Source organism: Podarcis muralis, chromosome 2 (genome assembly GCF_964188315.1).
Source record: "Podarcis muralis chromosome 2, rPodMur119.hap1.1, whole genome shotgun sequence".
NCBI classification, from domain to species: Eukaryota; Metazoa; Chordata; class Lepidosauria; order Squamata; family Lacertidae; genus Podarcis; species Podarcis muralis.
The window spans coordinates 8,708,801-8,729,737 of record NC_135656.1 but is presented as its reverse complement, the minus strand read 5'-3'; the positions used below and the strand labels follow the sequence as shown (position 1 = coordinate 8,729,737).

Below are 20,937 nucleotides of genomic sequence, written 5' to 3'. Positions count from 1 at the left end.
ATACACATACACACAAGACTCATTTCACCAAGTTCATCCCAAATATTTAAAACACTGGCATCTAGGAATCTGAAGACCTTTTCAGGCCCATGTTTTTGCAAATTTTAGTTAAAATCTTTATTGCAACCCACTGATAAGACAAGGTAGTCTTCATTCTTCTACCTGCATCTTGATGATAATACTTTCCAAAAGCAGCACAAAATTCAAACAAGTATTATAACAAAGGAATTAATGCATTGTGTACTGACCATCTCTCATGAGTACTCTCTCCCCTTTTTTGTTTTGCAGGTAAGTCAATGGAAAGCACCATCCTTCAATGGCATTAAAAAGCACCTGCTTATTCTTCATCTAGATTCTAGAACTCTGCTCTATTTTTCAGTACAATATACAGTGGTGCCTCGCAAGACGAAAAACTCGCTAGACGAAAGGGTTTTCCGTTTTTTGAGTCGTTCCGCAAGACGAATTTCCCTATGGGCTTGCTTCGCAAGACGAAACGTCTTGCGAGTTCTTGCGAGTTTGTTTCCTTTTTCTTAAAGCCGCTAAGCCGTTAATAGCCGTGCTTCGCAAGACGAAAAAACCGCAAGACGATGAGACTCGCGGAACGGATTAATTTCGTCTTGCGAGGCACCACTGTACATACTAATATATATCAATTTAACTTACTTTAATCCCTCCTGACCATGCTATCAGTTTGTGTCGACAGACAACCAAGAAGCCTGATAAAAGACAGGCAAAATGGCTACTACTAATCTAAGCATATTTCAGTTGGATCCATCATACCTCTGACCTAGGACAAACATTGAATTATTACTTTTTAAGCATAGCACAAAAGTCACACCAAATAAATGTTGTAAATCTGAACAGGAAAAAATATATTTTTTTCCTGAAAGATATGATTAAATGTATGGAAACTATCTTTCTGCAAAAGACACACTGCAAAACAAACTGCCTCCATCAGGAATTGGGGCATCTGTTCTCAATTGTTGAGCTTTTTCAGCTCCACAAAACCAAAGCCCTATCTCATTTTGGAATTAAGGAACACTTTCTCTCAGTTACTGGGCAATATGATACCAAGTAATGTTTAAATACACAGGGTGTAACATTCAGGTCCCACAGAGCACAATGTTTCCTCAACCACCACCAGATATATTTAAATTTGCTTTTGAAGCTAGCACTTGCAAAGCCTGGCATCCACTAACGGACTTTGAGCTAGTTCACTGGGTGCAAGAAAACCAAAGTTATTGGCCTAAGTTCTCAACTTCCAGCCCTGCCATTCTATGGCCAACACACTACCCAGGAGCTGGGTCAACGTAGAGCACCACAGAAACTTTGATTAATTGTTGCTGATATGAACTACATTAAAGTAGGAGCCTTTCAGATCATTAGTACACTGTCCTTAACAATTTCAGGAACCAGGGCCTCACTTGTGGTGAGTCCAGTAATCAGACATTCCCTGAACAATCAGACATTCCCCAAAATGCCATCAATTGGACCACAGTTGACTTCTGCATTTGACTGGCAATGCTTTAAAGTAACAGAAGGGGAACTTATGTAGTAGAAATGTACTTCAGATAACATCAGAAGACACTCTTTGTAAACCACCTTATTCATGTTGCTTTGACTTAAGGAGGTTTTATTTAAAAGGCCCAACTCTCACAACACAACTATTCTCTTCTTCCAGGAAGGGCACAATTAATCAACTTCTTTAATAAGTAGTTCTGGTTCTGGTTCTAGCACCTCCAGGTCACTTACCCTTCCCTTGGGCCATATTGGTCCTGGTAAAATTTTGTTCTCTATCATGGTCAAAACAGATTGCATTAGAGATAACAGGAAGGTTTTCACGACCAAGGTCAAAGCTATCTACAAAGCCTTCAAATGATTTTACTACAGGGCCTGCTGCTTCTTTCCCCGTAATAGGTGAATCTGCTAGAGCGTAAGACTCTAAGTCTTAGGGTTGTGGGTTCAAGTCTCTTACTGAAATATCTTATGAACAAGCATTTTAAATAGTTTATAATCCTTGCATTAAAACTGGAGAAGCTCACGGGCCACCTCCAAAACTCCACCCTAGGTAACATAGGAGCATCTTCCATGAAAATCTTTAAAGGAGTGATGGGAGTGGAATGATACATACACTTGCAGCAAACAACTGGCAATGGATTAGCTGCATGCCAACACACACACACACACACACACACACACACACACACACACACACTGACTGCTAATAGGTTTCTGTAACACTCAAGAAATCTACTCTGCATCCAAGAATCACCTTTCTGCATTCCAAGTTAGCAGGAAGTCAAGATAGCAACTTTCCTGGCCCCAGTAGTATACTTTATTTCGGTCATAGACCAGCATAAGATGAAACATACGAATAAACTGAACACTTAAGACTTAAAACAGGTAAGGAATAAAAACTAGTAATTAAAATATCATACATAAAGGTAAAGGTACCCCTGCCCGTACGGGCCAGTCTTGACAGACTCTAGGGTTGTGCGCCCATCTCACTCAAGAGGCCGGGGGCCAGCGCTGTCCGGAGACACTTCCGGGTCACGTGGCCAGCGTGACATCGCTGCTCTGGCGAGCCAGAGCCGCACACGGAAACGCCGTTTACCTTCCCGCTTGTAAGCGGTCCCTATTTATCTACTTGCACCCAGGGGTGCTTTCGAACTGCTAGGTTGGCAGGCGCTGGGACCGAACGACGGGAGCGCACCCCGCCGCGGGGATTCGAACCGCCGACCTTTTGATCGGCAAGCCTAGGCGCTGAGGCTTTTACCCACAGCACCACCCGCGTCCCATTAATATCATACATACCGGTACTTAAAAAGATAGAAACAGGGACAAACAGTTAAAAGCGACTATAAGGGAGGGAGAGTGAAGGGGTCCAGGCCTTGCATTTGGGGCCTAGTTTGTGGCACAAACCATCCTTCGACGAAAATCCATCATTGTAGCGCAGAATCTAGCAACTGAGTATGTAACATCTGGGTTTTTATCTTGAAGTAGCAGGGAGGTATAAAGTTGTTCTGTGTAACCTGGGAATTTATGTATAGGCAAGATGAACCTAGCTCATATACATTCATAAGGTAAAGGTAAAGGTACCCCTACCCATATGGGCCAGTCGTGTCCGACTCTAGGGTTGTGCGCCCATCTCACTTAAGAGGCCGGGGGGCAGCGCTGTCCGGAGACACTTCTGGGTCACGTGGCCAGCATGACAAAGCTGTTCTGGCGAGCCGGCACCAGCGCAGCACACGGAAACGCCGTTTACCTTCCCGCTATAAAGCGGTACCTATTTATCTACTTGCACTTAAGGGTGCTTTCGAACTGCTAGGTGGGCAGGAGCTGGGACCGAAAGACGGGAGCTAGGCACTGAGGTTTTACCCACAGTGCCACCCGCGTCCCTTCCATATACATTCATACCTCGGGATAAATATGCTTCAGGATAAGTATTTTCGGGTTACACTCCGTGGCAACCAGGAAGTTAACGGAGCTCATTACTTCCGGGTTTTGCTGCTCATGCATGCGCAGATGGTCAAAATGACGTCACGTGCATGCGCGGAAGCGACGAAACACGACCCGCGCATGCGCAGACACGCTGTTGCATCTTACGTTCTGTTCAGGATGTGAATGGGGTTCCGGAATGGATCCCGTTCGCATCCCGAGGTACCCTGTATCTGTATAGTATTGGCAGTGAAAAAAGACATGTTCTGTTGTTTCCAGTTGCCCAGAGCCACATGGGCATTAGGTGTCTTCCGAAAGTGACCTTCCTGGATGGCTAAAGGGATGGCTTGGCAGCAGTGAAAGCCCTTCACTGTTTTGGAATTTCAAGGTTGGTTATATATGGCATCCATAGTTTCAACGTTTCCCTTTTTTTAAGGGAAATTCCCTTATTCTGAATAGGATTCCTCGCAAGAAAAGGGAAAAGCCGACAGCTATGATGGCACCTGGGAGATGAGGTGTCTTCTAGTTTCACTGATTCAAATTTCCAGGGACCTGGCAAGATCTGCTTGGAGTTTGGTATCTTCCACACACTGTTGGATGGTGTGTGTTTTTGCTTCTTCATACCCCATGTTACGTAGGATCTGTGGGGTGAAGCCTAGAGTTGTTGTTATGTTTATCATTGCACATTTCCAGTCGTTTGGAAACTGTCCTTAATAGTTAAGGGAGCAAGGCCATGCAGATAGTCTCAGCCAGTAATTAATACAATTTCTGTCTAGATGCAACTTAGATAAATACCACGGGCTAATTATAAGGATTGCAATCAGGATGGCATGATACTTCACTATGATACATATATTAATGCTAAAGACCAAAAGGCATATGGATTTTCCCGGCACACAATTATGACAACGTCACTAAGCCATGACTAATACAGCTTTTATATGGTTTCCCAAACAGGCACCTACTATGGCTGCATAGGATTTAATTGTCCCCTTTCATTGTAGCATCCACAATTCATTTCCCTTTTGATGACTAAATAAATATGTATTTGACATAGCAATCCTGCAAAAATTATCAGCTAGTCAGGAAACAAATATTTTACTCATTGGAAAGGCCTGGTTCTTTTGGTCCTTAATTGGAATCCTTTTTTCTTTTTCTTTTTAAAAGCCATACAAAGTCCCCTTTGCTTTGTTTCTGGGCCTGAATTATAGCATTGGTTTTGACCCTTAAAACTCTACATGGTTAGGGACCACCTGAATGAGCCTGCTCATGCCTTAGAATCAGCTACCGAAGCCCTGCTTATATATATTAGGTTGATAGGTAACAGAAACAGGGTTCTTTGGGTGGTGGCTCCACACCCCAAGACATACATGTTGCCCATCCCCATCCCTGGCAATTTTAAAGAAAAATACTTTAAAAACATTTATTGCTTTGGTCCGCTTTTTATTAATTGCTGTGATTCATTTAGGCCTGGCCTTTCTCTTTTACACCTCATCAAAAAGGCATTAAGAAAGGAGTCTATCAGGCTTCCCAGGGAAGTGACACAATATGGACTCCACAATTTAAAATGTCTATCCCACAGTCCCATCAGATGAGCCTCTGAAGTCAATGAGAAATGAAACAAGGTCCCCGATGACACGCACAACACAGGCAGGTTCAAGTGGGAGAGGGTATTCCTTCCAATAACCTGGTTCCAAAGTATTCAGGACCTTCCTTCAGGTTATTAGCTTTTCTCAATTTTCAGTCTCAGTAAAAATAACAACAACAAGAAGAATAGACATAAACTTATATCACTTTCCCGCCACTTCTGAATTTTTCCTGTACTGTGAAGCTTATTAACCTTTTAAACACAGCTGTCGTGTGAAAGGCTTATTAAACAGCTTTCAGTGTGACAACTGGGCTGCAATGAAAAAGCAAACCAGTGCAGTTAATGTGAACAATTACTAGTACAGCAAAGAATTACTACTACAGTAAGTGTGAGGCTCCTTTCCCGTTGTTAGGCTATAATGAAAAGAGACTTACAAGAGGTAAGAGTGATGACTGGTTATGGTGATTTTCACACCTCTTTTGCAATTAGAAGTCACTGATGTTTCTAAGTGTGAATTAATCTGGAGAGGTTCCTGAAATACCATGAGAGTTTGTTATTACTGTGAATAACTTGATATTTAACAACTGCAACAGGTGGACAGTCTCTTCTACAAAACGTGATTTCCTTTTGGAGCTTTTGGCAAGCTCCGTAATCGGTCGTACTTTTCACTCAGACGCAGTTTTTCAAAGACATTTTCCAGACACAGCTGTTTTATAGCAACACCACTTATGAACTATTTGTAAATTGCTTTCTGGACTCCGGACTCTCCATTAATATGTTCCTTCACCCATTCTTCCTTTCTTCCCTCCATTGAAAATCAACAGGTAAATTTGCCTATGCAGCTTGAGATGTTCCCCACACAATTACCAATACTAATTTGTTGTGTTGCATTTTTTGTAGAAGTACTGAGCACCCACTGTTAATAATGTCACACTGTAGTATTTTTGGCAGTATTTAGGAACACCAGAAACTGTCTTATACTGAGGCAGGCAACTGGTCCATCTAGCTTAGTAAAGGTAAAGGGACCCCTGACCATTAGGTCCAGTCACAGACGACTCTGGGGTTGCGGCGCTCATCTCGCTTTATTGGCCGAGGGAGCCAGCGTACAGCTTCCGGGTCATGTGGCCAGCATGACTAAGCCGCTTCTGGCGAACCAGAGCAGCGCACGGAAACGCCGTTTACCTTCCTGCCAGAGAGGTACCTATTTATCTACTTGCACTTTGACGTGCTTTTGAACTGCTAGGTTGGCAGGAGCAGGGACCGAGCAACGGGAGCTCACCCCGTCACGGGGATTCGAACCACCAACCTTCTGATCGGCAAGTCCTGTGGGTTAAACCACAGAGCCACCCGCGTCCCATCTAGCTTAGTGGTTGTTGTTTTTTACAGACAGACAGACAGCGGCTCCAGGTTTTCATGCAGGGGACAATTCCTATCCCCTTGCTTGAGATGCTGAGGAAGGATTGAAGCTGTGATCCTTTGCATGCAAGGCACATGGTGTGCCAATGAGCTATGGCCCTTCTTCTACTTCCATCAGTCCGCCATGGCTTGATACCAAGCTTCCACATTATGAGGTAAGGCAGCAGCCTTGTTGAAGAAGGGTAACTGTCCTGCTGCCTCTCCTAACATATTATGAAGCTGCCTGCTGCTTCAGCAGAGAGGGAGAGGGAAGACAGCACTATAAGAAGCTGTGGGGAAAGCTGCAAAACATAGCAGCTCTAAACACAGCCATGAAGAGCATTTCCTCAATGGCACTTTTAAAATTTGGAAACACAAAGATCTAAAAATATGTTAAAAGTGGGTGGTGCTGGTGGTGGCAGTCAATGGGAGGAGGAAGGGAGCACTGATCCTCAGCTCATGTGCTCATGAGTCTCATGTAACCACATGCTGTTTACATAAGCAATCACAGATTTTTCCACAAGAAATAACACATTTTCTCCAGCATTAATATATGCAGTCTGGGCTCTGGGATAAGTGAGTTATGCCTAGCTGCCCCTCCAGAAGTAGCTTTTCATGCTTTAAAAAGGAACAATGGGATAATGCACCAGCATTTAATGTCTACTTCCAGTATTTTGTTTGCACATTAGTGTCTAGAGCAGGTTCAACAAAACAAACAATAATCAATGGGACATAACAATTCAGAGACAGACAATGTTCTGTGTTGGAAATTGCCCTGAGAGGAGGAAGTCCTTCTTTCCATTTTTCCTTTGTGCACCCCTCTCTGTGGTCAATTTGAAGGTATGTTTCATAATTCTAGGTAAAGGTAAAGGTAAAGGTACCCCTGCCCGTATGGGCCAGTCTTGACAGACTCTAGGGTTGTGCGCCCATCTCACTTAATAGGCCAGGGGCCAGCGCTGTCCGGAGACACTTCCGGGTCACGTGGCCAGCGTGACGAAGCTGCATCTGGCGAGCCAGTGCAGCACACGGAAACACCGTTTACCTTCCCGCTAGTAAGCGGTCCCTATTTATCTACTTGCACCCGGGGGTGCTTTCGAACTGCTAGGTTGGCAGGCGCTGGGACCGAGCAACGGGAACGCACCCCGCCGCAGGGATTCGAACCGCCAACCTTTCGATCGGCAAGCCCTAGGCGCTGAGGCTTTTACCCACAGCGCCTCCCGCGTCCCTCCTTCATAATTCTAGTCAATAACTAAAATGAAGAATACCTAAAATTGCTGTTTCTTTTGCACAGAAATTAATAAAATTTACTACAGAAGTGCAACAGATCACTGCAGTGCTTTATAATTTATTTACGGTATTTATTTTTGTACACAGGAATGTACCTTTTCTTTAAAAAAAATGAAGAGAGAAATCTATTCCAGTTCTCTTTAAGTGGTATAAACAAACAAAAATATAATTTATGATACAATTAAAATGCTATGTTATTTTCTCTATTTTATTTTGAGAAGTGGCTTAGGATAGAATTGACCTCAGTTAGCTTAGGCATTTGGTCATTTCAGTTTCTCATTCACTTTAACAGGGGTAAATCAGACCCTGTGGGCTAGTAGAGAGAGAGAGAGATTAAACACTACGACTACTGACCCCATAATTGTTCCAAAGTACATGGAATATGAAGTGGTTCAGGTTTGCTAAAAATGTTTTACACCTATTTCAAAAAACTGTTGAGGACCACAGCGACACTACATGTTTGGGAGAGTTAAACAAATCAACAGAAGCAGTGTCACTACAGGTAGTTCTTTTACAGTCCTAATTTGAGAGCAAACTGTTTTAAGCTGTCCATCCTAGTCAAATTATAGGTTTATGAGAATCCCAAGAGTCAGTTTGTGTGGCATTCAATTTAACATTACGAGAAAGTGGAACTGTTTATTCAGTCTTAACTGTGTCTTGCTGAGCAGGTTCCAGCTATAAGATCCTGAATATTGCTTTTATACTAGCACCAGGGTTCACACTGGCTCCTATTATGCTGTAGTGCTTGGGATTACAGAAATTTTAGGGTGGAATTTGCATGTGAAAAGGCAATGCAGGGCAATTTTTTGTTTGACTTGTAAGACTGAAAGGTTTGAAATATACACTGTGTAATAATTTTGCTACATTGGGGATCTTTATTCCAGTTGGCGCTGTGGGTTAAAGCCTCAGCGCCTAGGACTTGCCGATCGAAAGGTCGGCGGTTCGAATCCCTGCGGCGGGGTGCGCTCCCGTTGTTCGGTCCCAGCGCCTGCCAACCTAGCAGTTCGAAAGCACCTTCGGGTGCAAGTAGATAAATAGGGACCGCTTACCAGCGGGAAGGTAAACGGCGTTCCGTGTGCTGCGCTGGCTCGCCAGATGCAGCTTGTCACGCTGGCCACGTGACCCGGAAGTGTCTTCGGACAGCGCTGGCCCTCGGCCTCTTGAGTGAGATGGGCGCACAACCCTAGAGTCTGTCAAGACTGGCCCATACGGGCAGGGGTACCTTTACCTTTACCTTTATTCCAGTTGGCTTTCTCTTTGCTTAATATCACACTGTTTACATGTTGCAGCTATTACACTAGGGACATCTAAAGCAATTCCAACTAATACTAACTTCTCCAAGCTATCTAAGCTAATGCCACCCTGCCTTGCGGCACTGAATCCCAGGTACTAAAATATAAAAAATCCTAAAACTGGAGCATTTCCCCTTCTACAGAGAAGTGGTTTGTATTCAAAGCGCTTTTAATTTAATCTGCTTCCAAGATTGTCTCTCACTCCCCGCCAAATGCCCATTTCCAGAGGAAGCTTGCAAAGATCCTTGGGCAGCGGCTTTGAAAGCTCTGGGCTTGGCACTTGGAAAGCACCAAACTCAACAACAAAAAAAATCAAATGAAAATTTAAATAAATAAATAAATAAAGGAAAGCACCAAGCACAGGGTTTCGCAAGCAGCAAGAATCAGCTGACTGCTGGGCATTTGAAAAGTGCTGTGCAAGGTGCTTTGCAGGCACTGCTTACCTGCAGAGACCCATTGAACCAAGCCCCACCTTTCCATGCCCTGCACAGGAAGAATGCATGAGGTTTAGACTTGTGCTCTTGCCATTTCACTCAGTAGCGTGAATGGGATAATTACAATATACAGTGGTACCTCTGGATGCAAACAGGATCCGTTCCGGAGCCCCGTCTGCATTCTGAAGCGAACATAACCTACATCCGCACGTGTGCAGGTCATGATTCACCGCTTCCGCGCATGACGTCATTTTGAGCATCTGCGCATGTGCGAGCGGCGCAACCCGGAAGTAACGCGCTCTATTACTTCCGGGTCACCGTGGAGCGCAACCCGAAAATGCTTAACGTGAAGCTACTTCAGCCTGAGGTATGACTGTAACTTCAAAACTATACTGCACTTTTAAGTGTTCCCATCACCTCACATTAATATCTCAGTATGTCTTACATCAGCTCTGCACAATAGGCCAGAGTTATTCAGCCAAGGTTACAAGTGGACGGCTTGTTCGTGGCTCTTTCAGAACCGCAGCATGCATATTCCTTCGATTAAGGGACGTTGCATCATTCACTGGATTCTTCCATCATTGCCATCAACCAACCCCAGCTGCAGTTGTGACCTCTTGCTTACTAGCTAGCTAAAACTGCAAATCATTGTGGAATGCTGAGTTTCAACTGCACAACCAATAAATCCAAAACTTACATTACAGGGTGCTATTTAACAGGGACTCTGCCAGGATCATGCAACTCAATCCTCTTAAAGGGACTGGTGGACTCTGCCACCGTGGTGTTTACTTCAGCACTCTTGAAAGCCTTTGATGCTGGAATGATTATAGAAGATATGACCTGCATCGTGCCAAAGGTCAAGCAGATAACCAGTGCCTTCTGGTAAACTCTGAGTAATTATCTATCTGCCCAAGGCAAAAATCCCAGAAGTCATGTTCACTATATACCTGTATTAGGTATGCTTGAGGATTCTGATGTACCAAAATTCTGAAGAGCGCACACCTGATCCACCACTTCCAGAATCAGTATACAACACCCCATGTCTTAGGGTGGTTTCTGGTTGAGATGGTTATGTCTGTCTACTTTGTGTTCTATCACTGTGATCAGAGGTGGTTTAAGGAATTATGTGCCTGGGTCAAGGGCAGGGGGATGAGGGGAATCAGGCTATAATCCCTTTGATAGCAGGCTGGGGGGGGGGTACGGAGGTGGGTAAAGGTATGGTGGGGCTTGTAACATCAGTTCTTGCTCCTTTTGTTTCAGCCACTTAATCTCAGAATCTGGGGGTGTTGGTTAGACCAGTGTTTCCCAACCTTGGGCCTCCAGCTGTTTTTGGACTACAACTCCCATCATCCCTAGCTAGCAAGACCAGTGGTCAGGGATGATGGGAATTGTAGTTCAAAAACAGCTGGAGGCCCAAGGTTGGGAAACACTGGGTTAGACAACTCTCTAGTTTGGTGCTGCTGGTAAATGCCAGGTTTAACCAGAATAGAACATCTATTATCCACAAGCTGATAATAGATGAGGGGGCCGATGGGATAGGTGGCCCTATGATAACCAAGGTTAGCATAAGGCCACCTGTGTAGCACCAGTCCAGGTAAGAAGGGCCAGGGCAGGGAAGGTCACTATCATCCATAAAAAAATTTAATCTCCCTCACCAGAAGATCAATCCACACTCTTTCTGGGTTTATTTGTCGTGTTGGGACAGAGAGACAGAACGGGGATGTTTAAAGTGTACCATTCACCCATCTGAATTACAACTTCCTTAACTGTGCTGGTGGATGTAGCCTCAGATGTAGTGCTAGAGAAATATTGGGGGACTTCAACATTTATGCTGTGGCTGCCTCAAATGGGCCACCTCAGGACTTCAGAACCTCTATGAATATCTCAGTACATCACTAGTCCAACATGTATTGCTGGACATACCTTTGACCTGGTATTTGCCACTGCTCATCATAAGTCTGTTGTCATGAACAGACATTAATTCACCCCTTTTTTAGAAGATGCAGAGTGCCAACACACACCTTCCTTTTCTGATCACTGGTTTTTTATTTATTGTGGGGGGGGGGCAACATTTAAATGTATGCATCATTCCACTGCATGTTTTTATACCAAACAGCGATGTGTGAATCAGCTCAAAGGAAGTCAGAATCTGTATTTCTGCTTCCTAACTGAAAACAGCTGTGTTGCACAAGGGAAAACAACACTATCCAAAGATTACTGGCCACAGCTCCCACTTTTCATCATCAACATCTCAGGTGAAAAATGTGCATTATCCTGGATTTTGTCTTGTAGTTATGGTTTTGTACACACTTTCAATAAAAGAGAGCACAAAAGCCTTGCTTATGCAGAGGGGAGGGAAGCCTTCCACGTAAGCATCTTTGTGCAGGGTAGTAAACAAGAGTAGAAGACTTTGATATACAATATCTACATAGGATGTTTCCAGATGGCGGCTTAATATTGTGAATGGAATAATTTCTGAAATTTCTGCTGACATCCGTTGGGGGGAAAAATCAACTCTACATTTTACTTTGTTGGTTTGTAATATCACTAAAGAATTTCTACTTACAGAATGTAGTGAAGCTGGCCTAGAGACACTGCATAGTAGTAACTATATATTAAATGAAGAATTTAGCAAAGCTGCCAAGTACAGAAAGCAGCGTAGCTACTGGGAATACGATGTCCTGCTAAAAACACAAACATGTAGTACTGCCTTCTATTCTGTCTTTAGTTCCAAGGTATACATGGTGCAAAGTAACAGTCTATTTTTAGTTTGTGAGCCTAGATAATGATGCAGATAGGTACACACTGGTAGGCATGTGTTACTAATTCAAGAAATGTGATTAGGAAGTTTGCTGGTTGTTACATTTCTGATTCAGTTAGTAGTAGGTGATCACAGTGCACATATAAAGCAGAAAAAATAAAATGTTCATAACCAAATTCCTCCTTCCACTGAGAAAGGCTACCATGATTGCATCAGTTCACACAATGAGAAAGGAAGGAGGATGGCTGAGACCACAGGTACCCACACAAACTTACTGTAATGATCACTTGCCTAGTCAACTGGCAGCCTGGGAAGCATCTTGGGAGTTAACGCTTCACCTGTGATTTACCATGCAAGTTTGAGATTTGGCAATAGAAAGCCAGCTTTCAATTTATCAAAGAGGGAAAGCGGACAGTTCCAGGCCCTGTGGCTGCAAATAAAAGTATGAAAGCACACAAAAAATGGTGAAACTCAGAAACCAGGCACACAAGTTCCTCATTCAGGTCATCTACTCCTAATCTCTATGTCACCCCCCTCCCCTCATTACCATGCTGCACCTCAGACCTCCTGCATGCTCTGTGCTGGTCTCTTTCCTTACCAGTGTTGTGTCTGCCATGGGCCTGTGCTATGTACATTTAAGATTGCATCCATTTATTTAAAAATAAAACAGGCCTGACAACATTGCACCCAAGTGTAGGCTGCTTTATCTAAGTATTTTATTCTTAATGGTTTTTATCCAATAGTCAGCTAACACAAGCACTTAACCCAGTCACAGCTATGCAGAAGTTGTGATAGAATACCCTGAGTTAGGCACTGAAAGGATGCATGTTCCAAGAAAGCCACCAGCACACATCAGGAACTGGACAAGTTCTGTTGTACTGTAAAGTACATAGCTCTTTACACTGAGGTCCATCCCTCCACACGCTCTTAATGCATTGGAAGGGGGGGGGTGGGAGAGAGAGAGAGAGAGAGAGAGAGAGAGAGAGAGAGAGAGAGAGAGAGAGAACTGGTTTCCTTTAGGCTAAGCAGAGTTGTGCTACTGCCCCTTCTCCCTCAAAATCTAGTAGCAAATATATTTTCTTCCAAAGAGCTGAGGTTCTTTTGTTTGTTTTTAGGGAGGAAGATATTTAAATTTGAACATCTATTTTCAGAATAAAACCTGTTTATCACTAATGTGTGTTTTCCATGTCATTATGTTGACATTAAACAAGACCGGCTCCAGCCATTAAAGTAAGTCACCCATGTAAATGTTTTAGAAGCCCAATACAAATGCGGTAATAAGGAGTTCCAATTACTGTTGCACAGAAATAGCAAGAAATATATTTGGTTTCCACTTCTTATCTGGAACCATTATTTCTAGAAACTGCTTCCTGCCTCTGCCCACAAAAGCACAGCTTTTCGCTTAGTCAACATGATTTCCATATTGATACCACGATACTGTTAACTGTACCGCCATGGCACTGCACCATGGCAAGTAGCACCACCGTATTGTATTCCAGCTTAATACAGCAAACAGAGGACACAATTAAAGCCGGCACTTACAATCACATCTTCTCCACTCCTTAACAAATCCAAGATGGGCAGAGACCCACAAATACCAGCTACAGCTGGGATTACCATTCAGCTATATATAGTAGAAAGCATAGTCCACATCGTCAACCTCTCACCCCATTCAGCATGACTGTAGCATGGCTAGAAGTACCGTATTTTTTGCTCTATAAGACGCACCAGACCACAAGACGCACCTAGTTTTTGGAGGAGGAAAACAAGAAAAAAAAATTCTGAATCTCAGAAGCCAGAACAGCAAGAGGGATCGCAGCACAGTGAAAGCAGCAATCCCTCTTGCTGTTCTGGCTTCTGGGATAGCTGTGCAGCCTGCATTCGCTCCATAAGACGCACACACATTTCCCCTTACTTTTTAGGAGGGAAAAAGTGAGTCTTATAGAGCAAAAAATACGGTAGTACCTATACTTAATTCAGCTCTAAGGCTTCCTTTAGAACTTCATGGAAGCTTAGACTAAGATGAAGGGCTGTAGCTCGGTGGCAAAGCATATGCCCTGCATGCAGAGGGTCCTAGGTTCAAGTCCCAGCATCTCCAGGTAAGGATGGGAGAGAACTCTGTATGAAATCTTGGATAACCACTGCCATTCAGTATAGACAACATCAAACTAGATGCTAGGGATGGGTGATATCTGGTTTTCATCATGATACATCACCAGCTAAATATCGTGATATACTGATATATCACAAGGTGTGAAATATGGAGAAAAAGCAGTTGAGATACATCACCCAGCCCTAGTTGTAATCTGCTCCCTCCATTCTGTCCCTGCAATAGCCAGGCAGCTACAAAACAGGGTTATCATCTCTTGTTGAGCACACACAGTATGTGAGCAAGCATCGGGTGGCCTTGCAGGGCGCAAACTGACGCAACACCCAGGAATGAAATGCATGGTGCTGGCAGCTGCCAGTGGAGTGAGCCGTGATTCGGGATACATTTCCAGGTCAAAAACTATGAAATCGTTATCATGATCTGGCCTACAAACTGGTTTTGGACAATGTATTGATATATCACCCAGGTCTAAGATGGACCAATAGTCAGACTCAGTATAAGGCAAATTCACATGTTCCTATGAAAACTAGTAGGGACGTGGGTGGCGCTGTGGGTTAAACCACAGAGCCTAAGACTTGTCGATCAGAAGGTCAGCAGTTTGAATGCCCACGACGGGGTGAGCTCCCATTGCTCGGTCCCTGCTCCTGCCAACCTAGCAGTTCGAAAGCACGTCAAAGTGCAAGTAGATAAATAGGTACCACTCCGGCAGGAAGGTAAACGGCATTTCTGTGCGCTGCTCTGGTTTGCCAGAAGCGGCTTAGTCATGCTGGCCACATGACCCGGAAGCTGTACGCTGGCTCCCTCAGCCAATAAAGCAAGATGAGCGCCGCAACCCCAGAGTCGGTCATGACTGAACCTAATGGTCAGGGGCTCCCTTTACCCTTTATGAAAACTAGTATCCATTATTCCAGGCATGTTAACTTATACAGTTTAAGAAACAAACAAAAACCCATACACACAATTCAGAATGCTTGCCTCTGTGTGAACAAAAAAAATAAATAGGTGTGACAATTTATCCAATACCAATGCTATTTTGATCCATCCTGTTAAACCAAATAATTAAACAATTGCGACATAATTGACAAAGGAAGTAAGGGATAAGGAGGGAGGAGCGACCCAATGAATATTCACACTTAAGCTAATATCGAGAAGGTCATAAGCACTTTTGAATAACTAAATTCTCTTAGGAGAATTCTCTTAGGAGAGTTTCTTCACCTTGGCTATATAGTATATTATTGTCCACAAAGCTGTAGCCTAAGAGAGTTATGCTTAGCCTCAATGACAGCTACAATTCTTGTGAAATAACATTTTGCAATCACAGAACAGACTCTTGAAGCAAATTGTGAGGGTGTATTGATGTGAAAATATTTTCTCTGAACTAGTCATCAATGCCATCTATTCAGACAATAATATAAGTAGAGGCTCAACCGATTCCTAGATATTTTGTAAGCTGCCAACTAGCATATAAGAGATTTGCATTAAATAATTTGTTTGCACCCACTACTTTGCATCCTGGAACTACCCCATGCACACAAACTTTTAACATACTTTGTAAGAAATATATTTTCAAATTAATATAGAGCATGTTAATCACACCTCTGGCGACCCCAGTGGTCAAGTTTTCTCAATTTTCCTGAACCTTTTCAGCTGCCTCTAACTACATGTCCACAGATGCTCCACTCACAACACCCTTCACAATTCTACTGCACCACACACATTTCGATTGTTCTGAAAATGGTGTCAACCATCTCCAATTGCTACTCAAAACCATTATAGTGTGCACAACCGTGGACCTCCTTCTTCAACCTAAAGCTTTCTACAGGTACAAGATACTGCTTCTGCTGAGTCAGACCATTTCCCCATCTACTCTGGCATTTTTTCTTTTGATGAAAAGCAGTTATTCAAAGTCTCTGGTTTAGATCCTTCCCAGAGATCTTTGTAACAAGGAATGCCAGTAGTGATGAAACTGAACAAGTACAGAAGTCTGTACAGCATTTAGCTACAGAATGACAACACCCTTAAGTATTACCTTTAAAATTAAAATATTTAAAAACCACACTCTCAGAACACTGTGAAAGAGTTTACTTTCTAAATAGAGATGTGACAGGGCTGAGGCCTATATACGAACCCCATTACATGCCCTGGAGTAAAGCTCTCCTCTTTAGTTCTAAGTACATGGGACAGACTCAAGATGCATAGAGCCATTCTATATGATCCTCTGAAGATGATGCATAGCCAAAGATGGGAGAAGATTGGTGCTAAATAGGTACAGCTGAAAGGAAGAGGGTGGACCTACAAAACTAAGACTATTTGTATCTGCAGATGATTTTATTTATACTACAGTTAGGTACTGAACCTTGAATCTTGTACTTTTCCACTCTTAGAGCCTATTATTGCTTATATAAGATGTTATTATTTCAGATAACATTTCCCACTAGCCTTCATGCAACATGAGAAACAGGCATGCTAATTCTCTGGAAGATAACTCCATCTGAAGAAAAATAGTTCTAGTTCTCTTTGAAATATACTTCCTTTTCTCAGCAAAAACTATGGTGGTTCTCAATGGATTCCTTATTTCAAAGACCTTGGTTCCCAGTTACCTCTCATATTTCAAGAGTTTCCATCTTCTTTGACATTCAGGGTTCAGGAGTTTATTATGTTTATGTTGTTCCTATAGCTCCCCTGGGCTGCAGTGATGCTATGGTGTAGAGCTAACAAGGTTGGTTAAATCTTAATACATTTTTTACCTTTTAGCACACAATACAAAAATAGTTGAAAAGCAAGTCATTCCCACTGGTCTCAGTTCATGTCTAGCGAAACCAAGAAGTTGTATGTTGTTGGTAAATCAATCCAGATGAAGAATGTGGTCTTGTTACACAAACACAATTGGGAGGGAAAAGAACAGCTGTGTCACAGAAGGCATACACAAAACCTTTGGGGAGCAAAACTTCACAGGCAATTGGGACAGAAAAGCAGCAGAATATTTAAGTTTGATTGGTTTCAAATGGCTGCATCAAACATTATAGCTTATCTCTAGGCAAACAAGTTAGAAGGGAAAGGAAGCACTCACAGTAAAAACCAACAGGTACAGATAGAACCAAGTCATTAAAAACATATTTAAAAGCCATTTCCAAAGTAGGTAATGATGCAATGCTTTTATCCCCCTCCTGCTCAAGGCACAACCTGAAAGATCTTCTGTTATAAATAAAAGTAACAAGAAAGTGGATGCCAAGGCCTGTAAAACGAGGAAAAGGCTCCATAAATTGACAGCAAGAGCATGCAGCATGGCAGTGCCAAGACCGTCAATTCATTCCAACAGTTCTAAATACAGATTCACAGTTTATGAGGGCTGTTATGTTTACTGCATGCACATTGCCTGTCTCTCAGTCAACAGTATGAAGGTGAGATGAGTCTCTAAACGTGCTGGTTCATGCAGTGGACCTGCAGACAGACATTGTATTGAGTGTTTCCCCCACTCCTCTTCACTCAACACACAAGCTGTGATTATTTGAATTCCTAAATGAAATAGTCAAATAATTTATTGCTACACTGGAATAGAAGATCAAGGCTGAAAAGGGTGTTTGGGGAAATCAACAAACTGCTGGATGTTGGTGATTAATTTTAGTCAAGTTTACTGCTAGTCTCTTATATACTATAGTGAACAAAGCAGCAGTTTCTGGGAGAGAAGTACAGCACCAATATAATTCCTCACAGGTTGAATATTGACACTACTGTTGAAATCTTTTATTGTTCATTTTGCTATATCCATATTTTGAGACACACCTTGAAGCTGAATGGATAAGTGAAATTCACCTGTCTCACTTATAGAGCACCGTATCTGCAGGAATTCTTGGGGAAACGGTTTCTAACAGAATTGATGGGAAATCTGCTAGGGAAATTTGATAACTGGTCCTTGCAGACAGAGGCATATTGCTCACGCACACAAGCTTTTTGCACCTCCCATAGGCCACTGCTGCCATCAAAATGCCAGCCCATACTTCTTTTGCTACATTTAATCTGGATTTCCTCTTATCAAGGAAAATGCATTAAGGAAAAACAACTTGTTATACTCCAACAACCACCACTGGTGTGAAAGCTTGTTAGCACATTTTTGGGGTGAGCAGTTTGTCATGTGCACAGTAAATGTTTTGGTGGGTGGTGTCTATCATCATACCCTTACTGCTTTTTGCTTCTCATCAGACCACAACCTAGTCATTTCGTTTCTGTCAGTCTAAACGATATGAGCATGACCATTTCCACCTATTGCTGCATGCTGAAGGAATGCTGGAATTTCAGGAGCTCATCTTGCATGATCTTTCAACATATGTGGTAGAACTACCTTGGAAACTATCTCAGGACTGTGTGCGTTGATAAATAAATACAGAGCTTTTACATAAGACCTCTAACAGAATTTTGGAATAGCTGAATATCAGTCTTGAATAAGACCTCTATTGTTAAAAAGGCTCCCAATGGAAAGTGCTCCTCCCACCCTCAAAAGCACAAGCCTGCATATTGCCCATTGTGAAACATGATTATTAGAGGCTTGTGATATCTAATCTTGTTCATCTCCTGTGATTTTTTTAAAAAAATGCATGCATGCTCAGAATGGGAAAAGGTAGTGAAGGACGGGAAATGGTTGAGGGGGAGGGGCCAGAAAACAGCACAGAAACATTTCATCAGGGACCACTGACTAAACAGTGGAAAATGTAAGACTAGAGAGTTTTTCAGAGAGCACTCAACCATTTGAAAGAAAGATCAATGCTCATTGTGGAACCCGTATCCTGTGTTTGCCTCCAAGGCACAAATGGACAGTGGCAGACCCATTTGTTAAATTTAGGACTTCACACATACACAACTACTGTATTTTTTGCTCTATAAGACGCACTTTCCCCCCTCCAAAAATTAAGGGGAAATGTGTGTGCGTCTTATGGAGCAAATGCAGGCTCCTTGGCTTCAGCGATAGCAACACGAAGCCCCCGAAGCGCAGTGGGAGCGCTTCTGCCTCGCTCCGGAGGCTTTGGGTTGCTTTCGCTGAAGCCAGGAGAGCCAGAGGGATTGGTGCCCTCTGGCTCTCCTGGCTTCACTTCGCTGGAGAGGCGCTGCCCAGCTTTCCCTCTCTGTGCAGCGCCCCTTCAGCGAAGCGGGAGGAGAAATGGAAGGGGCTCAGTTCCTCCTGCCGCTTCGCTGCAGGGGTGCTGCACAAAGAGGGAGAGAATTTTTTCCCCCTTGTTCTCCCCCTCTAAAACAAGGTGTGTCCTATGGTTGGGTGCATCCTATAGAGAGAAAAATACGGTATTTAATAAAACTGCAAAACTGTAGTCATGCTGCAGTTCACAAGACCACCAACAGGCCAAACCACTCTCTGAAGTGACTCCAAGACAAGCTGTGAGGGGAGCAGGTTTAGGTGAGCTATGAGGGGATAACTGAGGGGGTGGATGAGGTGTAAAGGGAGGGGGATTTGGTCAGGTGCGGGGAAAGAGTGGTTGGTTTATTGGTGGGCTTGGTGAGCAGAGGCAGTAGCCCCGTGTATGTGTGTGTGTGTGTGTGTGTGTGTGTGCGCGCACACACACACACGCACACACACACATTCCACTCTATTGTAGTGAAGGTCCAACTTTAAGAGGAAAATGAATATTCAGGTAAGAGAACCTGAACTGTTCCATAGTCCCATAACTTAGCTTACCCAGCTCATCCCTTCAAGGAACTTTTCTCCCAGCAAGGCTCCATTCCATCATCACAGTGCAGCTGGGAAGGAAAATGACTTTGAGAGATGATGGGCTATAGGGAGGCACACTATGGGAGGTGGAATGTTTCAGCTAACTCATGGCATCCCTTTTCATCTTAAAAAGTGTCACATCTCCAAACTCTTCAGATAGGATTTAAATGCAGGCTGCTCCAATCAACTCTACCCTGATAGTCAGGGTTTTGCATAATTTCAAAGCATATACTGTAAACCCTGTCTAACTAAGCCATGGCAGTGTGACAAAAAAGTAGTGTACTGTGCATTATGGAAAACAAAGCCATCATCAAATGATTTTCAACTCTTGTCTGTCTCCAGACAAGCGCTTAAAGTGTATGACTTAGGCAAGTCAGCTACACATGTAAATCTTGGCTGGGTAAGCACAGTGTCCTGCAGGGCATGGAGATAGGGTTCCTTTCCCTGAGTAGTGGGATCTCCCAGAGGATTTGAGCCACTAGAAAGGATTTGTTAACAACCTGTGCTTACTATCCAAGGGAGGGGAAGGATAATTCTATTTTTGACTCTTACTGCTTTCATGGTATCCCTTATTTGTTGAATGACACCCTTTACTTTCTGCATCTGCTTCAAGTTGAAAGGTTGTTGTGTGTTGTATCTAACATTCAAGGCTCTCAGCCTCTTACCCAATAGTCACCTGAGTTGCCTACTCTAATTTTCACCTTCCTATCTTCTGTTGTTATTTTTGCTACACCTGGAACAGTCTCTTCTGTTCTATCCAAGCCACCAGTGCAATCACATCATTGATACCACTCCACACGCACACACACATATCACTTCTGCAATTTTTTCCTGAATCATGACAGCACCTCACCCTCTAAGCTGTCTGCTGCTGATTAACTCTCTCAGCAATCCTTGAAAAATTCAATCAAAAACT

At 43.2% G+C, this 20,937-nt stretch overlaps 1 protein-coding gene across 2 annotated transcripts in view; it reads right to left on the bottom strand.

Moving 5' to 3' along the window:
- The window catches only part of VDR (vitamin D receptor), an 87,190-nt gene that overhangs the window by 45,659 nt on the left and 20,594 nt on the right, over nt 1-20,937 (bottom strand). The window lies entirely within an intron of this gene.